At 43.5% G+C, this 17,646-nt stretch overlaps 1 protein-coding gene across 3 annotated transcripts in view; it reads right to left on the bottom strand.

Annotated features, from left to right (window-relative positions):
- Positions 1-5,628, bottom strand: part of ZNF445 (zinc finger protein 445) — a 37,166-nt gene extending 31,538 nt beyond the window's left edge. For 2 of the 3 annotated variants that reach the window (XM_031663422.1, XM_009201030.3), the window contains exon 1: positions 5,511-5,623. The gene's annotated coding sequence lies outside the window, so the exon portion shown is untranslated. Of the gene's footprint in view, positions 1-5,510 lie in introns of all 3 variants that reach the window. The other variant, XM_009201029.4, reaches the window with a different exon arrangement.
- Positions 5,629-17,646: the final 12,018 nt, after the last annotated feature.

Below are 17,646 nucleotides of genomic sequence, written 5' to 3'. Positions count from 1 at the left end.
GACAGAAGAGAAAGAAAACCAAAGTACGAAAAGAACTAAAATGCTGCTAAAGATGAAGATAAATCTGGCAATTAAGTTAAAGAGAAAGAAATTGAGGCCAGAAACACTTTTAAGAAATGTACCCAGTGAAAAATATCAATGGCACTGACCAAACTCAGGAAATTGACACCCACAGTCAAATCAGCTCCAAAAATAAGTCTCCAAGCAGGACGTTCTGAAGCAGCTGCTGCACAAATGTCCAAAAGGGTCAGTGACTTTTTTCCCCCGCCCACACCAGCTAACTTCCAGATTTTTGGAGGGGGGCGGGGGAACAAGAGTTTCACTATATTGCCCAGGGTGGTCTTGAACGCCTGGGCTCACATGATTCTTCTGCCTCAGCCTCCTGAGTAGCTGGGATTATAGGCACATGCCACCTTGCCTGGCAGTAATGTATTTGTAAAGAGGTGATGAGAAGACTAACAGAAAAGTCAGAGCGAATGCCTGTGAATATAGTGAGGATTCCAGTTCTTGAGTCAAAGAAAGTTTAGCCCAGCCTCTGCAATCATGAACATGAATAAAGCTAAGACCTCATGGGCCTCTCAAACTCTGAAGCAAAGACCCAAAGCATAGTGAACATAGCTACCCCAGCAGATAGCTGAGCCTGCCAATGAAATTCAGGTATCTTAATGCCACAGGCTTCTCCCAAGTCCCAACTAGCTTTTGAGGATAGAAGAAAAGCTTCATTTATCTTCTTGCTGAGATTATATCACAATTACACTGAGGACTGGGAAGGAATCTGAGCTGGATCTTATTCTCAGGACTCTCCCCCCAGAGCTTTATACCTTAACCCAGTTTTATTCCCACAAAGAAAATGGCTTTGAAAAGAACAGGGAAACTTCAAACCAAGATCTTGATACTTTTCAAGGAGATTTTCTTCTGTTACGTTGTTTCTTCACCTCATGGCCAATGTAATTTCTTTGTTTTCCTTTTAATGTCCCCATGAACTAGTCTCTTATTTTTGTGTTTTCCTACCAGTTTAAGTGTATAGAAGGTATATAAACTGATACTAAGCAAACAAGTTTCTAAAATAATCACAACTTAGGAAAAAATGCAGGCTGGGCCGGGTGCAGTGGCTCACGCCTGTAATCCCAGCACTTTGGGAGGCTGAGGCAAGATCACCTGAGGTCGGGAGTTCAAGACCAGCCTGACTAACATGGAGAAACCCCGTCTCTACTAATACAAAAATTAGTGGGCGTGGTGCTGCATGCCTGTAGTCCCAGCTACTCAGGAGGCTGAGGCAGGAGAATCGCTTGAACCCAGGAGGTGGAGGTTACAGTGAGCCAAGATTATGCCATTGCACTCCAGCCTGGGCAATGAGACCAAAACTCCATCTCAAAAAATAAAAAATAAAAAATAAAAAATAATGCTTTCAGTATATATTTAAAGCCTTAAAATAATATTTATATTCATTTACCAATTAAGAAATAAACTTATAATGGGAGTGCCCAAAATTTGATTTCTAAATACTACACTATTCTCCAATTAAAACAAACAACAACAACAAACAGGGATCCTTGGAGAAGTGACTGATGCCAGGCCGGAGAGCAAAATATAAGGGTTTTGGGTACCAGAAAACAAAAACTAGGGAAGGACTGGAAAAAAAAAATCAGGCAAAGGGACACAGCTCCCAATAGTCAAAGAGCTACAATAAGTTCAGCAATAAAATAACAATAGTACTGCTTTCTAGGGCAATGAATAAAATAAGTATCCAAAGCACAAAATAATATAACTGATTGAATAAATAAATAACAGGGGAGAAGGGATAGCTCTTCCTCACAAAGTATTCCAATGAATACTTTGAATGAATGAGAATCATATGTAAGTATCCAATGAATGCTTAGAAGGAACGAAGGAAAGAGAAAGTCAAATCCCAACACCACAGTAGTCATTGCTGTAGGCAAGATCAATCAATCAATGCTACTTAGACCAAAGTTCAAAGAGAAACTATCTCATTTGCAAAGCAGTAAACTATCTTCCCCCAAATAATTACCGATGACTAGGAGAAAGACAGTAAGGTTCGAGTGGCAAAACTTGACAGAAAACTTGAGATGCAACCAAATTGAGGGACTTTATAAAAATACAAATACAAGGCCGGGCGCGGTGGCTAAGGTCTGTAATCCCAGCACTTTGGGAGGTCGAGGTGGGCGGATCACCTGAGGTCGGGAGTTTGAGACTAGCCTGACCAACACGGTGAAACCCTGCTTCTACTAAAAATACAAAGTTAGCTGGCGCGGTGGCGCATGCCTGTAATCCCAGCTACTCTCCTGCCCAGAGGCTGAGGCAGGAGAATCACTTGAACCCGGGAGGCGGGGATTGCGGTGAGCCGAGATCGCGCCATTGCACTCCCACCCGAAACTCCGTTTCAAAAAAACCAAATATAAAACACTTCTTCAAAAGTGTTTTGAAAGACTAAGTAACTGTCACAGATTGAAGCAGACCAAGTAAACATAACAACTAAATGTAATGAGGAATTCTAGTTTGGATCCTACAATGGAAAAAGAACGTTAAAAAAAAAAAAAAAGATAAACTTTTAAAAGCCTGCAGTTTAATTAATAGTACTGTACCAACGTAAATTTTTTAATTTTGATGAACATGCTATGGTAACCCAAGATAGCAACTTTAGACAAACTACGTAAAAGGTGTAAGAGAACTCTAAAATGTTTGCAACCCTTTGTAAGTCTACAATTATTCCAAATAAAAAGTCTGTCGGCCAAGCACGGTGGCTTACTCCTGTAATTCCAGCACTTTGGGAGGCCGAGGCAGGTGGATCACCTGCGGTCAGGAGTTCAAAAGTAAAAATATGAAAATTAGCTGGGCGTGGTGTCGCATGCCTGTAATCCCAGCTACTCGTGAGGCCTCGTGAGGCTGAGGCCGGATAATTGTTCGAACCCGCGGGGGCGGGGGGGGCGGGGGGGGGGGCAGCCGAGGTTGCAGTGAGCTGAGATCGCGCCACTTCACTCCAGCCTGGGCGAAAGAGCGCTAACTCTGTTTCAAAAAAGTTTGTCTTATCTTAGATTGCAAAGTTCCAGTCATTCAGTCATCATTTTTATCTGATTTATTTCCATTTTAGGTATTACAGGTTTTGTTTTGGTTTTTTTGAGATGGGGTTTCACTCTTGTTGCCCAGGCTAGCATAGGATGGCGTGACCTCCGCTCACTGCAACCTCCGCCTACTGGATTCAAGCAATTCTCCTGCCTCAGCCTCCTGAGTAGCTGGGATTACAGGTGCCCGCAACCATGCCCAGCTAATTTTTTGTATTTTTAGTAGAGATGGGGGTTTCACCATGTTGGCCAGGCTGGTCTTGAACTCCTGACCTCATGTGATCCACCCGCCTCGGCCTCCGAAAGTGCTGGGATTACAGGTATGAGCCACTACGCACGGCCAGGTATTAAAGAATAGCTTAGCAAGTGGCTCCTAAAAATCGAGGACATTTAATACTGTCGATTTTTATCTACCAATTTGGATTCCTTCTTTCATTAATTTGGCATATATTTATTGAGAACCTACTACATGTTCCAGTGCTGCCTTGAGGCGCGTATGAGGAGACAGATACGTGGTATGCTAAAAAGTGACAAGTGATACATGGTAAAATAAAACAAGAGCTGGACACGGTGGTTCACACCTGTAATCCCAGCATTCTGGGAGGCTCAGGCAGATCTCCTAAGGTCGGGAGTTCAAGACCAGCCTGACTAATATGGTGAAACCCCGTCTTTACTAAAAATACAAAAATTAGCCGGGCGTGGTGGCACACGCCTGTAATTCCAGCTACTCGGGAGGCTAAGGCAGGAGAATCATTTGAACCTGGGAGGCGGAGGTTGCAGTGAGCCGAGATTGCGCCACTGCACTCCAGCCTGGGCAACAAAAGTGAAACTCCGTCTCAAAAATAAATAAAATAAAATAAAATAAGAAAAAAAAGAAATTTAAGATTAGGAAGGAAAAAAATAAATTCATAAATTCAATCTTACAGAACACCTAACGATTCGCCTGAGAATCACAGAAATGTACATTCACATTGTTTCTAATACAAAATATTGAAAATTGCAAAATATAGTGTTATGTTTTACTATAGTTTACTCTCTGACATCGTAGACTGCGTATGCACTAATTCTTCCTGGATACGAGAAGTCACAGAAAACCTACTGGTGGAATACTTGCCATTTTTCATGCTTTTTGTCAGTTTCCTTTTTAAGTGCATACTGAGGTTTATCTTCAAAACATTCTCATCTTTTCGGCTTACAGTGAGACTTTTTTTTTTTTTTTCCTAACCAACATGTGTCTGCCTTTCATTAAGATAACATAAAAGAGCAGCCTAATTCTTTGGTCCCTGAATATGCACACACATGCATGCACATACACACACACATGCACACACACACGCAGACACACACAACACATGAAGGCTCTCTGAAACTGCTTAATCAAATTACTGCTCAAACCACTCCCTGGCACTTCCTCGCAAAACAACCAACCTAATACTGAGTTTTCAGTTTTGCACTGCAAGCAGTTTGAAACAGAATAACATTCTTTCCTGGTCACCACTTATAAATTCGGAAGGAGACAATTCTCTGATCTCTTAGGCCTGTGCAAGTCTGAGTGTGCTACAATCGCTGTAGGTTAGAGCTCTGCCTTTGTTTAAAAACTGCATTTTATATACTAGTTATTTCATTGTGAAAGATAATCACCCTAACAAACAAGATTTTGCTATTTTTCTGCACAAATGTCACTTCACTATTTAGAGCTTCATGTAAATGTGTCTTACAGAAAATAAACTGCTAATATGATTTCTTAATTATCCTCGAAAAAAAAAATGTTTTCGTGGTGTCATAATGCCAGCACTAATTTTAGCCAAAATACGAACAAATGCATTCTACAAATTCAGGAGATTATGATTTTTAAAAAGCAGTAGTATGGATGTACATAATGTCAGTGAATTATACACTTCCAAATGGTTAAATGGTAAACGTTTATGTATTGTATGGCAAATGTTATGTGTATTTTGGCATAATACTGTTTCCTCACAATAATACTAACAAGTTTTTTAAAAAGCAATGGCACGCTCTCATTTCATAATATATATTTATGGATGTCCGTGTGCAGAATTATGCACAGATATTTTAAATGTCAGGAGGCCTGGAGACAGATTTCAGGATTGCGGCTACTTTTACTTTTCTTCTACTTTCCCGTGTTATCTAATTGTCTCTGATAAATATGCTTTATTTGCATAATTGGATGAAATGAGAATGCCCGGAGAATCCAGATTCTCTACCCTGGACGCCCGGGAGGCAAAGAGGTTCTCTATACGCCCTCAGCGTGGCGGGGGCGGGATCCACCGCCAGACCCCAGCCACAGGCGCAGCCTCCAGGCTGGGCCCCGTCCGCCGCCCGAGCAGGCCCGAGGATGCCGCGGCCTTCGGGGAGCCCTGCGCCCGCAATGCCGCCACCCCCACCCCCGCCCCCCGCCAGGCCTCTCACCGACTCTCGCCGCCGAGCGACAATCGGTCCACCCGCCGCCACCGCAGCCACCGGTCCCGCGCCTACCTCCCGGCGGCTCGAATCGCGCACGCGCGTCACCGCCCCAGGCCCTCCGCGGCCTCTCTAGGAAACTGGGAGGCCCAACGTCTCTGCTTCTCTCCGGCTCCAGTGCAGCGGGCGGCGGGGTTTGCCCAACATCTCCCACCTCCCTCCGCTGGGTTTCCCTTCCACGCTCCGTGGACTTCCCTTCCACGCTTGGATGCCCAGCCGCGCCTGTTTTCTTACATCCCTCCTGTCGTGTCTGCGGGACTGCCCTGAAGGCCTCTTTCCCTCCAGGGAAGAAAGGGATCCAAAGCTAGGAGTGAAAATAGAGACAGCAGTAGCTAGCAGACTACTTTTGGCCAGGAGAAGGGGTTAAGGGAGCCACTCATTCTTCGCCTGGGTACCCTTCAAAGAGGGGACCCAGATGCTACGGGAAGCTAGGTGCCAGAACTCCTGCCTTTCCAAGACGAGCTCATCCCCATCATCACCATACCCAGGAATACCTGTTCATAACCAGCCCAGATGTGCACCATACTTTAGCTTCCCACGGCGTTCACTTGTTTTCTCCTGTGGGTGAATTCTAACTATGCTCACCTGGTGAGTGAACAATGATGCCATTGCCCAATAATATGTGGAATCTGGGAGGAGTAGGTTGGGAGGGTGGAGGGGCTGCTTGAAGAGGAGGTGAAGCAACATGGAGAGGTTGCCCACCCCCTGTAGGAGCAAATGTCATCTATTGCCAGTGCCAGAGAACCTTGAGGGTGCAGAGCCAAAGCCATAAGGCCATATGCTGCCATTGGAGGGCATGCTGCAAGCTGCTGTCCTGGTAGTCCTCTGGTCTATGCTTCCTAGTGGTAGGCTGCAACATGTTGCGAATTGATCTTTCAGATAGGCATTCATGATGCCCATCTGTGCCCTGAGGCTTTGCTTTACTCATCTGATCCACCCCTTTTTAATGCTCCAGTCACCAAAGATGGAAACAGAGAATAGATCCTGAACACCAGGGAGATGGTGGTGAGGTGATAGAGAAACAGATGACACATTCAAACAAGGTAAGTGGGGAGAGCTCACAAGGGGCGATGTACACAAAGTGGACAGGGTTAAGGAAATGCAACACGGGGTGGTGCAGAATCCCATGGCTAGCAACATTTAGAAGCTATTCTCACCCCTAGGAGCAGGCTACTTGAGAGAACCTGTGGCTTTCAGTTGAGGGCTACATCCAAGCCATAGTCCAGCACAAAGGAAGCTGGGATAATAAATAACCTGAACCCAGCTCTCTTCTGATCTCCTGCCAGGGCTTGCCATTGGCCCAACCCAACTGGAAGCCAGAGGGCAATCCAGGAAACTCAGTCTCCCAAGTGTCACAGCAGGGTTGAGGACTGAGACTGAATATGGAGGGGCGATTGGAAAATATCCAACACATGCAAAAAGTAAAATAGAAACTGCTTGTCAATGCCCAATTTGTCCATTAATTTCCACTCGATATAATGTTCTTGAGTGATTCAGAACCACCCATAGTGGTGAGAAGAGTTTTCAAGTTATGTTTCAGAACAAAATTTTCCCATCATAGAAGAGTTTGAGCAGGTTCTGTGTGTTTGGGATGTACTTACTGGATGTTTTTCAACGTGATAGGTGGTTAGCATGGATAACACCCACATTTAGTGTGATCAAACAGATCAACCAGATTGGCTTCACTAGCACTTGCCAAGTGCTCTGCACTTGATTTTAAGACATACACAGCTTCTTGAATCTCAGAGTTCTGCTAATACCTGATTTCTCCAAGTGTCACACCACTCGAGCCTATAACCATGAGGTTTCTTCACTTTTCTGGTAGGAGGCATATTCTTGCTAGCTGTACTTCCTGAGCACTATATACTCTCTTTCAGATCGGGGCAGTTTGCTTAGTAAAAGCCCTAGGTAAGATTCTCAAATTCTCATGTGCATATGAATACAAATCACTTGGGATCTGGTTAAACCGTAGATTCAAATTCAAGAGGTCTGGGGAGGGACCAACGAATACTTTTAACAAACTTCCAGGTGTACCCATGTTGCAGTTCCTGGACTACACTTGGAGCAGCAAAGAACTGTGCATGTAAATCAGTGGTTCTTAACTTTGCTGCAGATTAGAATCCTCCTTAGAGCTTTTAAAAAGTCCATACCTCATATCAATTCAACCCAAATCTTTGTGGGTGAGACAGTGACAAGCCTAGATTTTAAAATCTCCAGATGATTCCAACATTTGAGAACCTGGGAGTAGATTATCCTTTTACCCTGATTCCTTGCTACATGTAAAAACCACATGCTAAAGGATTGTATGTTCATTTGCTTCTTTTGTTTTGGAATTTAAAGTGCATCAGGATTCTGCCTTTCAAATAGAAGGGGGAAATTTCCTCCTTAATTTTTTTCTTCTTATTTTGAAATGGGGAAGAAAAAATTGGGGTGTTGAGATGGGGATCTGGAATGTGACTTGAGAAAAGAGACAAGATGTTAACACTGAGAATCAGCTGTGGGCAAACTGGCCTGGTAGGATTTTCACTCCTTTTCTGGCCTCAAATTCAGCCCCTTCTCTGTAGTTTGAGGGAGGGGGGTTGAAATATTAGGATGAAAATAAAATAGGGCAATGTATCTGAGGATGGTGATTACTGTGATCCACTGGAATAGGGTACTCTCCTAAAAGAAAAACACGGAACAAATGTTTAAACAGTTAAATTATGTGTAATTGTGGCCATTTGAAATATATTACATATTATATTACATCGTATAATTAATCTTCTCTGAATTCCCCCTTCTGTCTCTAATTTTAAGATACTGAAAAATATATTTTAATATGAGATTTTAGAAGGTGATCCAATTTTAAATGAATTTTAAAATTATCATTTATATCAAAAAAATACTGATGCATTAAGTAGTACTAATGAAAGACTTAAAATGAAAAATTGAACTCAACTCCCTCCTCCACCTTCCATCTTTTTCTGCAGAGGATATTCCTTGCATCTGAACATAAAAGTAGAGAAAGAGAGAGGATCAGGAAGCCAGGAGGGAATATACATGAGGAGTTTAAACTTTATTGGTAATAGAGGGGGCAAAAGAATCTTTGAGTCAGGCCATAGCCATGAGGAAGAAAAACTATGGAATCTTTGTTTACATGCATTGCTATACCTCAAGTACTTAGAACAACACTCACTACATAGTATGTACTCAATAAACATCTGTTGACTAATCAATCTTCTCTGTATCTAACCCAGGCCCTTAGGAGGTTTCTATTGTGATAATAGCCAAATCCTCAAACAGGCCAGATTTAGCTGGTATGATAACGAAGTCCCCTCTGCTTTAACCCTTACAAGGAAAGTAATCTGAAATAACTAATGCCAACCAGTCTGCTTTTGGTTCCCTATTTTTGCTTTATTTGGCCTTATTCTGCTCATAAAGCCAATCTACTCTGTTCAGCTTATCAGAATACCCATTCTATTTTATAGAATGAGATGTTGCCTGAATCTAGAATCACTAACAAAACCTAATTTGGTCTTTATTACTATTATTTATTTATTTTTGAGACAGAGTCTCGCTCTGAAGCCAGGCTGGAGTGCAGTGGCGCAATCTCGGCTCACTGCAACCTCCGCCTCCCAGGTTCAAGTGATTCTCCTGCCGCAGCCTCCTGAGTAACTGGGATTACAGGCGCCCACCACCACGCCCAGCTAATTTTTGTATTTTTAGTAGAGACGGGGTTTCACAATGTTGACCAGGCTGGTCTTGAATTCCTGACCTCAGGTGATTCACCCGCCTCAGCTTCCCAAAGTGCTGGGATTATAGGCGTGAGCCACCACACCTGGCCTAATTTGGTCTTTAAACTAAATTTGTTGCAATTTCATCTTTTGGCAACTGCTTCTGTCCTGCCTTTTTTTCACTCGCCATTCTAATGTCAAGTGTTTTTTATCACATCACTAAATAATCTTCAAAATTTTATTTTTCCTCAGGGCCCTGAAGTGATCCTCCTCCTGTTCACTGACTTCCATTGCCGAGAGAGAGAGAGAGAGAGAGAGAGAGAGAAGCAGGAAGAGAGGAGAGGGTGCTGGCCTTATTAGAGTGAGAATGTAAGGGGAAAGGAAACAATCATATTAGTATTTGATTTCTGTAATAAGTCTGTATCAGAGACAGGCTTAGAAAGCAAAGCTTTGGCATTACAAGAGCCCATAAGGGAGCAAAGCTCTCTTACAGAAAGTCTGAGGCCGGGCGCGGTGGCTCACACCTGTAATCCCCGCACTTTGGGAGGCCAAGGCAGGCGGATCACGAGGTCAGGAGATCGAGACCATCCTGGCTAACAGGGTGAAACCCCGTCTCTACTAAAAATACAAAAAATTAGCTGGGCATGGTGGCAGGCGCCTGTAGTCCCAGCTACTCAGGAGACTGAGGCAGAAGAATGGCATGAACCCAGGAGGCAGAGCTTTCAGTGAGCTGAGATTGCGCCACTGCACTCCAGCCTGGGCAACAGAGCGAGACTCCGTATCAAAAAGAAACAAAAAAACAAAAAAAAAAAACAAAGTCTGGAGGTGGAAGTTCCAAGACTTGAGACAACTAATAGAATTAGTTCATGATGTGTTACCATTCCACTGGCACCAACAACTCACTCCACCTGTGCCCCAAACAAACCTGCTCCTCCTGCTTTCCTTATTCTCTGTCTGAACAAAGAAGTAGGAAGTATCAGTATGGGTATTGGAAGCCACATCTATCTATACTCATTCATTCTTTCATTCACAAAGAATTTACTGAGTGTGCACTATGTGCACTGGAATTTACTGTTCCAGACCTGGGGTATATCAGTCACCAGGTGTCAAGCAACTGACACCTGTTTCCACCTCCAACAGAGGAGTCCTGCTGGGTAGAGGACAGCAGAGCTTAACAATGAGTACCACCAAAAGCAGCAGTCCTGCGATGGTAAGCCACTGCAGGGTTTGCAGGTTTGGGGCTTGTCAAGAAAGACAAGACTTACACAAGCACTGGATAGAACATTTTATTCATGCAGAGAAGAGACAGAGTAAGATCAGCTTCAATAGAGAGCATTGGTTCCCCATGGCCAGTGGGACTTGCCCTGCAACCAAGGCAGACAGATGGTCTGCATACACTCTTTGTGTGTTGCCTGGGAAGGACCCCATTCCCTTCCCACTGAGAACAGATATAGCAGTGGGTTTGGCTTGGTACCATATGATGCACATGTTTAAGCAGAACAAAGAAGTATATGTCAAACCTGGTACAGGAAAAGATCTTCCCAAACAAGGCAGTGAGCCCAGGACAGGGTGTGGAGGCTCTTTATCACCATGTAAGTAAAAGTTCCAAGCCCGAGGCACATGCTTTGAAACTGCAAGGGTTGACAGGCTGTGCAGGACTGTCTTTCCCAGCAGTCTACCCACTGACCCTTGCTTGGCTGCTGAAAAAGCAAATGAAAGGATACTGAATCGAGCAGACCACCATCTGCCCTGAATTTGGAGGCAAAGCTGGGTCTGATGGGGCCTGAACAACCCCTATGGATTAGGTTTGCTCACAGAATCTTCCTGTCACTTTTTAAAATGAATAACCCTTATTTTTAAAATCTATTTATTTATTTATTTTGAGACCAGGTTATGAGATTGGCTAATTTTTGTATTTTTGGTAGAGATGGGGTTTCACTGTGTTGCCAAGGCTGGTCTCAAACTTCTGGGCTCAAGCAATCCACTCACCTCAGCCTCTTGAAGTGCTGGGATTACAGGCATGAGCCACCGCACCTGGACAACCCTTATTTTTTAGAGCAGTTTTAGGTTCACAGCAAAATTGAACAGAAAGAACAGAGAGTTCCCAATTCACTCTGTTTCTATACACACATAACCTCCCCCTATAGACATCCCAAACCACAGTGGTACATTAGTTACAATCAAATATGTGTGTGTGTGTGTGTGTGTATATATATATGTTTTTGTTTTGTTTTTCAGGGTCTCATTCTGTTGCCCAAGCTGGAGTGCAGTGGTACAATCACAGCTCATTGCAGCCTTGACCTCCCAGGCGCAAGCGATCCTCCCACCTCAGCCCCTGAGTAGCCAGGACTACAGGTGCAAGCCACCACACCTGGCTAATTTTTTTGTATTTTTGTAGACACAGGGTTTTGCTCTGTTGCCCTAGCTGGTCTCAAACTCCTGGACTCAAGTAATCCACCTGCCTCAGCCTCCAAAGTGCTGGGATTACTGGTGTGAGCCACCACACCAGGCCACGACTTTATATTAAGGTTCGCTTTTGGTGTTATACATTCTATGGTTTTTTGACAAATGTATAAATACATGTATCCACATACATGTATTCTGCATCATATGGAATAATTTCCAGAATAGTGTGGTGGTGCACATCTGTAGTCTCAGCTACTTGGAAGGCTGAGGCAGGAGAATGGTCTTGATCATTATAGCTTTATAGGAAGGCTTAAAGTCCAGTAAAGTCAGTCCTCTGACTTTGTTCTTCTACTTTAATACTGAGTTGACTATTCTGGGTCTTTTGCCTCTCCATGTAAACTTTGGAATCAGTTTACTGATAGCCATAAAATAGTATTATACAGAATAGTTTCACTGCCCTAAAAATCCTCTGTGCTCTCCTTATTCATCCCTCCCTCCTCCCTGTGGCAACCACTGATCTTTTTACCATAGTTTTGCCTTTTCCAGGAGGTCATACAGTTGAAATCATACAGTATGCAGACCTTTCAGATTGATGTTTCCTGTGTCTTTTCTTTTTTTCTTTTTTCTTTTCTTTTCTTTTTTTTTTTTTTTTTTTTTGAGAGACAGAGTCTTGCTCTGTTGCCCATGCCAGAATGCAGTGGCACAGTCATAGCTCACTGCCACCTCAATCTCCTGGACTCAAGCGATCCTCCTGTCTTGGCCTCCTGAGTAGCTGGGACTACAGGTGTGTGCCAGCACACCCAGCTAATGTTATTTTTTTATTTTTAGTAGAGACAAGATCTCACTATGTTGCCCAGGCTGGGCTCTATGTCTTTTCATGACTTGATAACTCATTTCTTTTTAGCAGTGAATAATATTCCATTGTTTGATATACCACAGTTTATTTAACCACGTAGCCTCTGAAAGACACTTTGGTTGCTTCCAACTTTTGTCAGTTATGAATAAAGCTGCTTATAAACATCTGTGTACAGGTTTTTGTGTGGACATAAATGTTCAATTTATTTGGGTAAATACCAAGGAGTACAATTGCTGGATCAGATGGTGAAGTATTTTTGGTTTTATAAGAAAGCGGCCAAACTGTTTTCCAAAGTTACTGTACCATTTTACATTCCCACCAGCAATGAGTGAGAGCTTCTGTTTGCTAGTATCCTCACTAGCATTTGGTATTGTCAGTGTTTAGATTCAGAATAGGTGTGTCACAGTGTCTCCTCTCACTGTGATTTTAATTTGCAATTCCCTAACAACATATGATGCTGAAGATCTTTTCACATGCATACTTGCCAGCTTCATACCTTCTTGGCAAGGTGTGTGTTCAGGTTTTGGTAATTTTTCAAATTATTTATTTATTTTAGAGATGGGGGATCTCACTGTGTTGCCCAGGCTGGTCTTGAACTCCTAGGCTCAAGTGATCCTTCTGCCTCAGGCTCCCAAAGTACTGGGACTGCAGGCATGAGCCACCATGCCTGGCCTTGTTGCTCTTTTAAATTGAGTTGTTCATTTTCTGATTGTTGAGTTTTAAGAGTTCTCCATATTTTTTGGATAACAGTTCTTTATATGTCTTTTGCAAACATCTTCTCCCAGTCTGGGGCTTGTCTTCTCATTCTCTTGACAGTGTCTTTTGCAGAGCAGAAGTTTATAATTTTAACAAAATCTAGCTCATCAATTATTTCTTCCATTATTGTGCCTTTGGTGTTGTACCTGAAAAGTCATTAGACCTATCCAAGGTCATCTAGATATTTTTCTATGTTCTAGGAGTGTTCTAGTTTTGTGTTTTACATTTAGGCATATAGTTCATCTTGATTTTTGTGAAGAGTGTAAGATCTGTGTCTAGATTCAATTTTTTTTTTTTTAATTTTTTGAGATGAAGTCTCACTCTGTCACCAGGCTGGAGTGCAGTGGTGCAATCTCAGCTCACTGCAACCTCCGCCTCCCGGGTTCAAGCGATTCTCCTGCCTCAGCCTCCTGAGTAGCTGGGACTACAGGTGTGCACCACTATGCCCAGCTAATTTTTGTATTTTTAGTAGAGACGGGGTTTCACCATGTTGGCCGGGATGGTCTTGAAATCTTGACCTCGTGATCTGCCGGCCTTGGCCTCCCAAAGTGCTGGGATTACAGGCGTGAGCCACCGTGCCTGGCCTTAGATTCAAAATGTTTTTGGCATGTGGATGTCCATTTATTCTAGCACCATCTGTGAAAAGACAACTTTATTCCATTGTATTGCCTTTACTCTAACTTTGCCATAGATAAGTCAGCTATATTTATGTGCACCTATTTCTGCATCCTGTATTCTATTTCATTAGTCCAGTTGTTTATTCTTTCACCAATACCATATGACCTTGATTACTATAGCTTTATAGTAAGTTTCGATGTCAAGTAGGGTCAGTCCTCTAACTTTGTTCTTCTACGTCAATACTAAGTTGATTGCTCTGGGTCTACTCTCTATGTAAACTTTGGAATCAGTTTATTGATATCCATAAAATAACTTGCTTAGATTTTGATCAGGATTGCATTGAATCTATAGATCAAGTTGTGAAGAAGTGACATCTTGACAGTATTTAGGCTTCCTATTCATGAACATCTAAATATAAATCTCTGCATTTATTTAGTTCTTTGATTTCTTTCATCAGAGTTTTGTAGTTTTCCTCATATAAATCTTGTACATATTTTATTAGATGTATACCTACGTGTTTCATTTTGGGGGGTGCTAATGTTAATTTTTTGTTGTTATCTTTGAGACAGTTTCACTCTTGTTGCCCAGGCTGGAGTGCAATGGTGTGATCTCGGCTCACCACAACCTCTGCCTCCTGGGTTCAAGCAATTCTCCTGCCTCAGCCCCCGGAGTAGCTGGGATTACAGGCATGCACCACCATGCCTGGCTAATTTTGTATAATTTTCTTTTTTGAGATGGAGTTTTGTGTTTTAAATTTCAAACTCTACTTGTTCATTGCTGACATATAAGGAATTGACTGACTTTTGTACATTAACCTTGTATTCTGCAACCTTGCTATAATCACTTAAGTTTCAGGATTTTTTTGTTCTTTTGCATTTTCTACATAGACAATCATGTTATCCGTGAAAAAAGACAGTTTTATTTCTTTCTTCCTAATCTGTATACTTTTTATTACCCTTTCTTGTCTCACTGCACTAGCTAGGATTTCCAGTACTATGCTGAAAAGCACTGGGAGAGGGGACATCCCTGTCTTGTTCCTGTTCTTAGCAGAAAGGCTTCTAGGTTCTCATCGAGTGTAATGTTAGCTATAGGTTTTTTGTAGATGTTCTCTATCAAGTTGAGAAAGTTACTCTCTATTCCTAGTTTGCTGAAAATCCCTGTCACTTTGATACAGCACTTCACAGGATCACTGGGAGAACCAGAGCCAGGGGGATAATCAGGCCTCCCTACAGGATGGTGCTCAGCCAGTAACCCAAGTGCCCGGAATAAGGCAATTGACATTGAAGAATTCAACAAATGAGTCTAAGGGAGACTGCAAGCATAAAGCAGATAACTATCCTGCCTGAGCATAGATCTTCTGTAGCTCAGTTTCTACTTTCTCTGAATTAACATACACAGAACAACAGGTTTAGCAATGGCATAATTCCACTAGCAGATAATCAAAAGCTGTTCAATTGTCCATTATCACCTTGCTAGCGAGTTTAGTGAGCCTCATTGGTCTTGGATAGCTTGGGCAGCAGCGTTAGTTATTTCCACCACGGTTAAGGACAGGTTGGGCACTATTTTTTTCAAGAGTCTATATGCTGATGCCTGGTATTAGAACGTGAACTGGGTTAGGCATGGTGGCTTACGCCTGTAATCCCAGCACTTTGGGAGGCCAAAGTGGGTGGATCACCTGAGGTCAGGAGTTTGAGACCAGCCTGCCCAACATCGCGAAACCCCGTCTCTACTAAAAATACAAAAAATTAGCTGGGTGTGGTGCCATGCACCTGTGATCCCAGCTACTTGGGAGTCTGAGACAGGAGAATCGCTTGAACCTGGGAAGCGGAGGTTGCAGTGAGCCGAGATTGCGCCATTGCACTCCAGCCTGGGCAACGAGCAAAACTCTGTCTCAAAAAACAAAAACAAAAACAAAAAACAAAAAAAGAATGGCTGGGCACAGTGGCTCATGCCTGTAATCCCAAGACTTTGGGAGGCTGAGGTGGGCGGATCACCTGAGGTCGGGAGTTCAAGACCAGCCTGACCAACATGGAGAAACCCCATCTCTACTAAAAATACAAAATTAGCTGGGTGTGGTGGCACATGCCTGTAATCCCAGCTACTAGGGAGGCTGAGGCAGGAGAATCGCTTGAACCTGGGAGGCAGAGGTTGCGGTGAGCCGAGATCGCGCCATTGCACTCTAGCCTGGGCAACAAGAGCAAAACTCCGTCTCAAAAAAAAAAGGATGTGAACTGCAGAATGAAACCAGCTGTTGGTTTGTTCTCCTGGGAGAGTGCTACAAGTCATCCTGTGGCAGGTTGGCAGAGCAGGTCCCTTCTAGCTGTCTGTACAGTTGTTGACATGGACAGTGGGCCCCAGGACTCCAAGGCAACAAGATCCTTCTGGAGATAGACACTGAGGGCCACAGAGGAATACATACCTAGAAGGGCACAAGTGACACCTGTCAGGCATTTGTTGTTATAGTCCTGGTCAGTCCATTTATATACAGTCTCAGCCTGTTTTTGCCCCACAGTTGCAGGGTGACAAAAACTACATGTGGTACATCCACGTCTGAAGTGCTAATATAAGTCAGTAATGCTCACACCAATATGGGAGTCCTTTTGTCATATTAAAGCAGGATACTCTAGAGTATGCCTGCCTGTGGACTTGTTACAAGGGAGTCACTCAGCAGTTTGAGCCACTGATAGCTTAGAATGTGAACTGGGCCAGGCGTGATAGTTTGAGGAAAGTCCAAGACACTGGGTAACAGCCAGGCCATTACAATGGAATTATAGGATAGGAGAGACTTCAGTAACAACTCCAGCATTGTTTGCTTGCCTCCTTCTCACCACAGCTGTACTGATTCTTATCTAGGTGTTGTCATGCCAGGCATGGCAGAGTCTTCTGTGAGACTGAACAAGGTAAAGATTGATGATCCCACATGCCCCACCCCATGAAACTCCCCAGCCCTCTAGAGATGCTCTTGTCCAATGACATGGGGTGAGTATTCTGATTCCTGAGGCTATAACTTCTGCAGGGATCCACCACCCCTGTTACTTGACCTAAACCTTTCAGCCTTGGTCATCCAACCTGGAGAGAGAGGTCACATTCTGAAGAAATTTGACATATAATATTGCCCACCCTGGGATCAGAGGTCCTGGTTACAAGTGGAGGAACATTAGTTCCTCAATATTCTATCAACCCTTTCCCTGTCCCCATGGGGTCCCACAAGAGAGAAATGCCCAAAGGTACCAATGCCTCCAGATTTAAATCAGGAGGCTCACTGGTGGCACTACTGTGGCCCAGGCCAAAACCACCCCTGGGTAGTGATTTCCAGCAGGAAGAAAGAAGAATGGCTGGGAGCTGGACGTGGTGGCTCACGTCTGTAATCTCACCACTTTGGGAGGCCGAGGTGGGCGAATCACCTGAGGTCAGGAGTTCGAGACCAGCTTGGCCAAAATGGCGAAACCCGGTCTCTACTAAAAATACAAAAATTAGTCAGACGTGGTGGGATGTGCCTGTAATCCCAGCTACTCCGGAGGCTGAGGCAGGAGAATCGCTTGAACCCAGGAGGTGGAGTTTGCAGTGAGCCGAGATCATGCCACTGCACTCCAGCCTGGGTAACAGAGTGAGACTCCATCTCAAAAAAAAAAAAACAAAAGAATGGATGGGTATACTCAGATTGGGATTTCATAGGCTCAGCCTAATCAAGGAATTGCCTGGTCCTCCACCTGTCCCAAGTTCAGTATTTCCCAAA

This window comes from Papio anubis, chromosome 2 (genome assembly GCF_008728515.1).
Source record: "Papio anubis isolate 15944 chromosome 2, Panubis1.0, whole genome shotgun sequence".
In the NCBI taxonomy this organism is placed as follows: Eukaryota; Metazoa; Chordata; class Mammalia; order Primates; family Cercopithecidae; genus Papio; species Papio anubis.
This window is presented reverse-complemented; position numbering and strand designations above follow the sequence as displayed.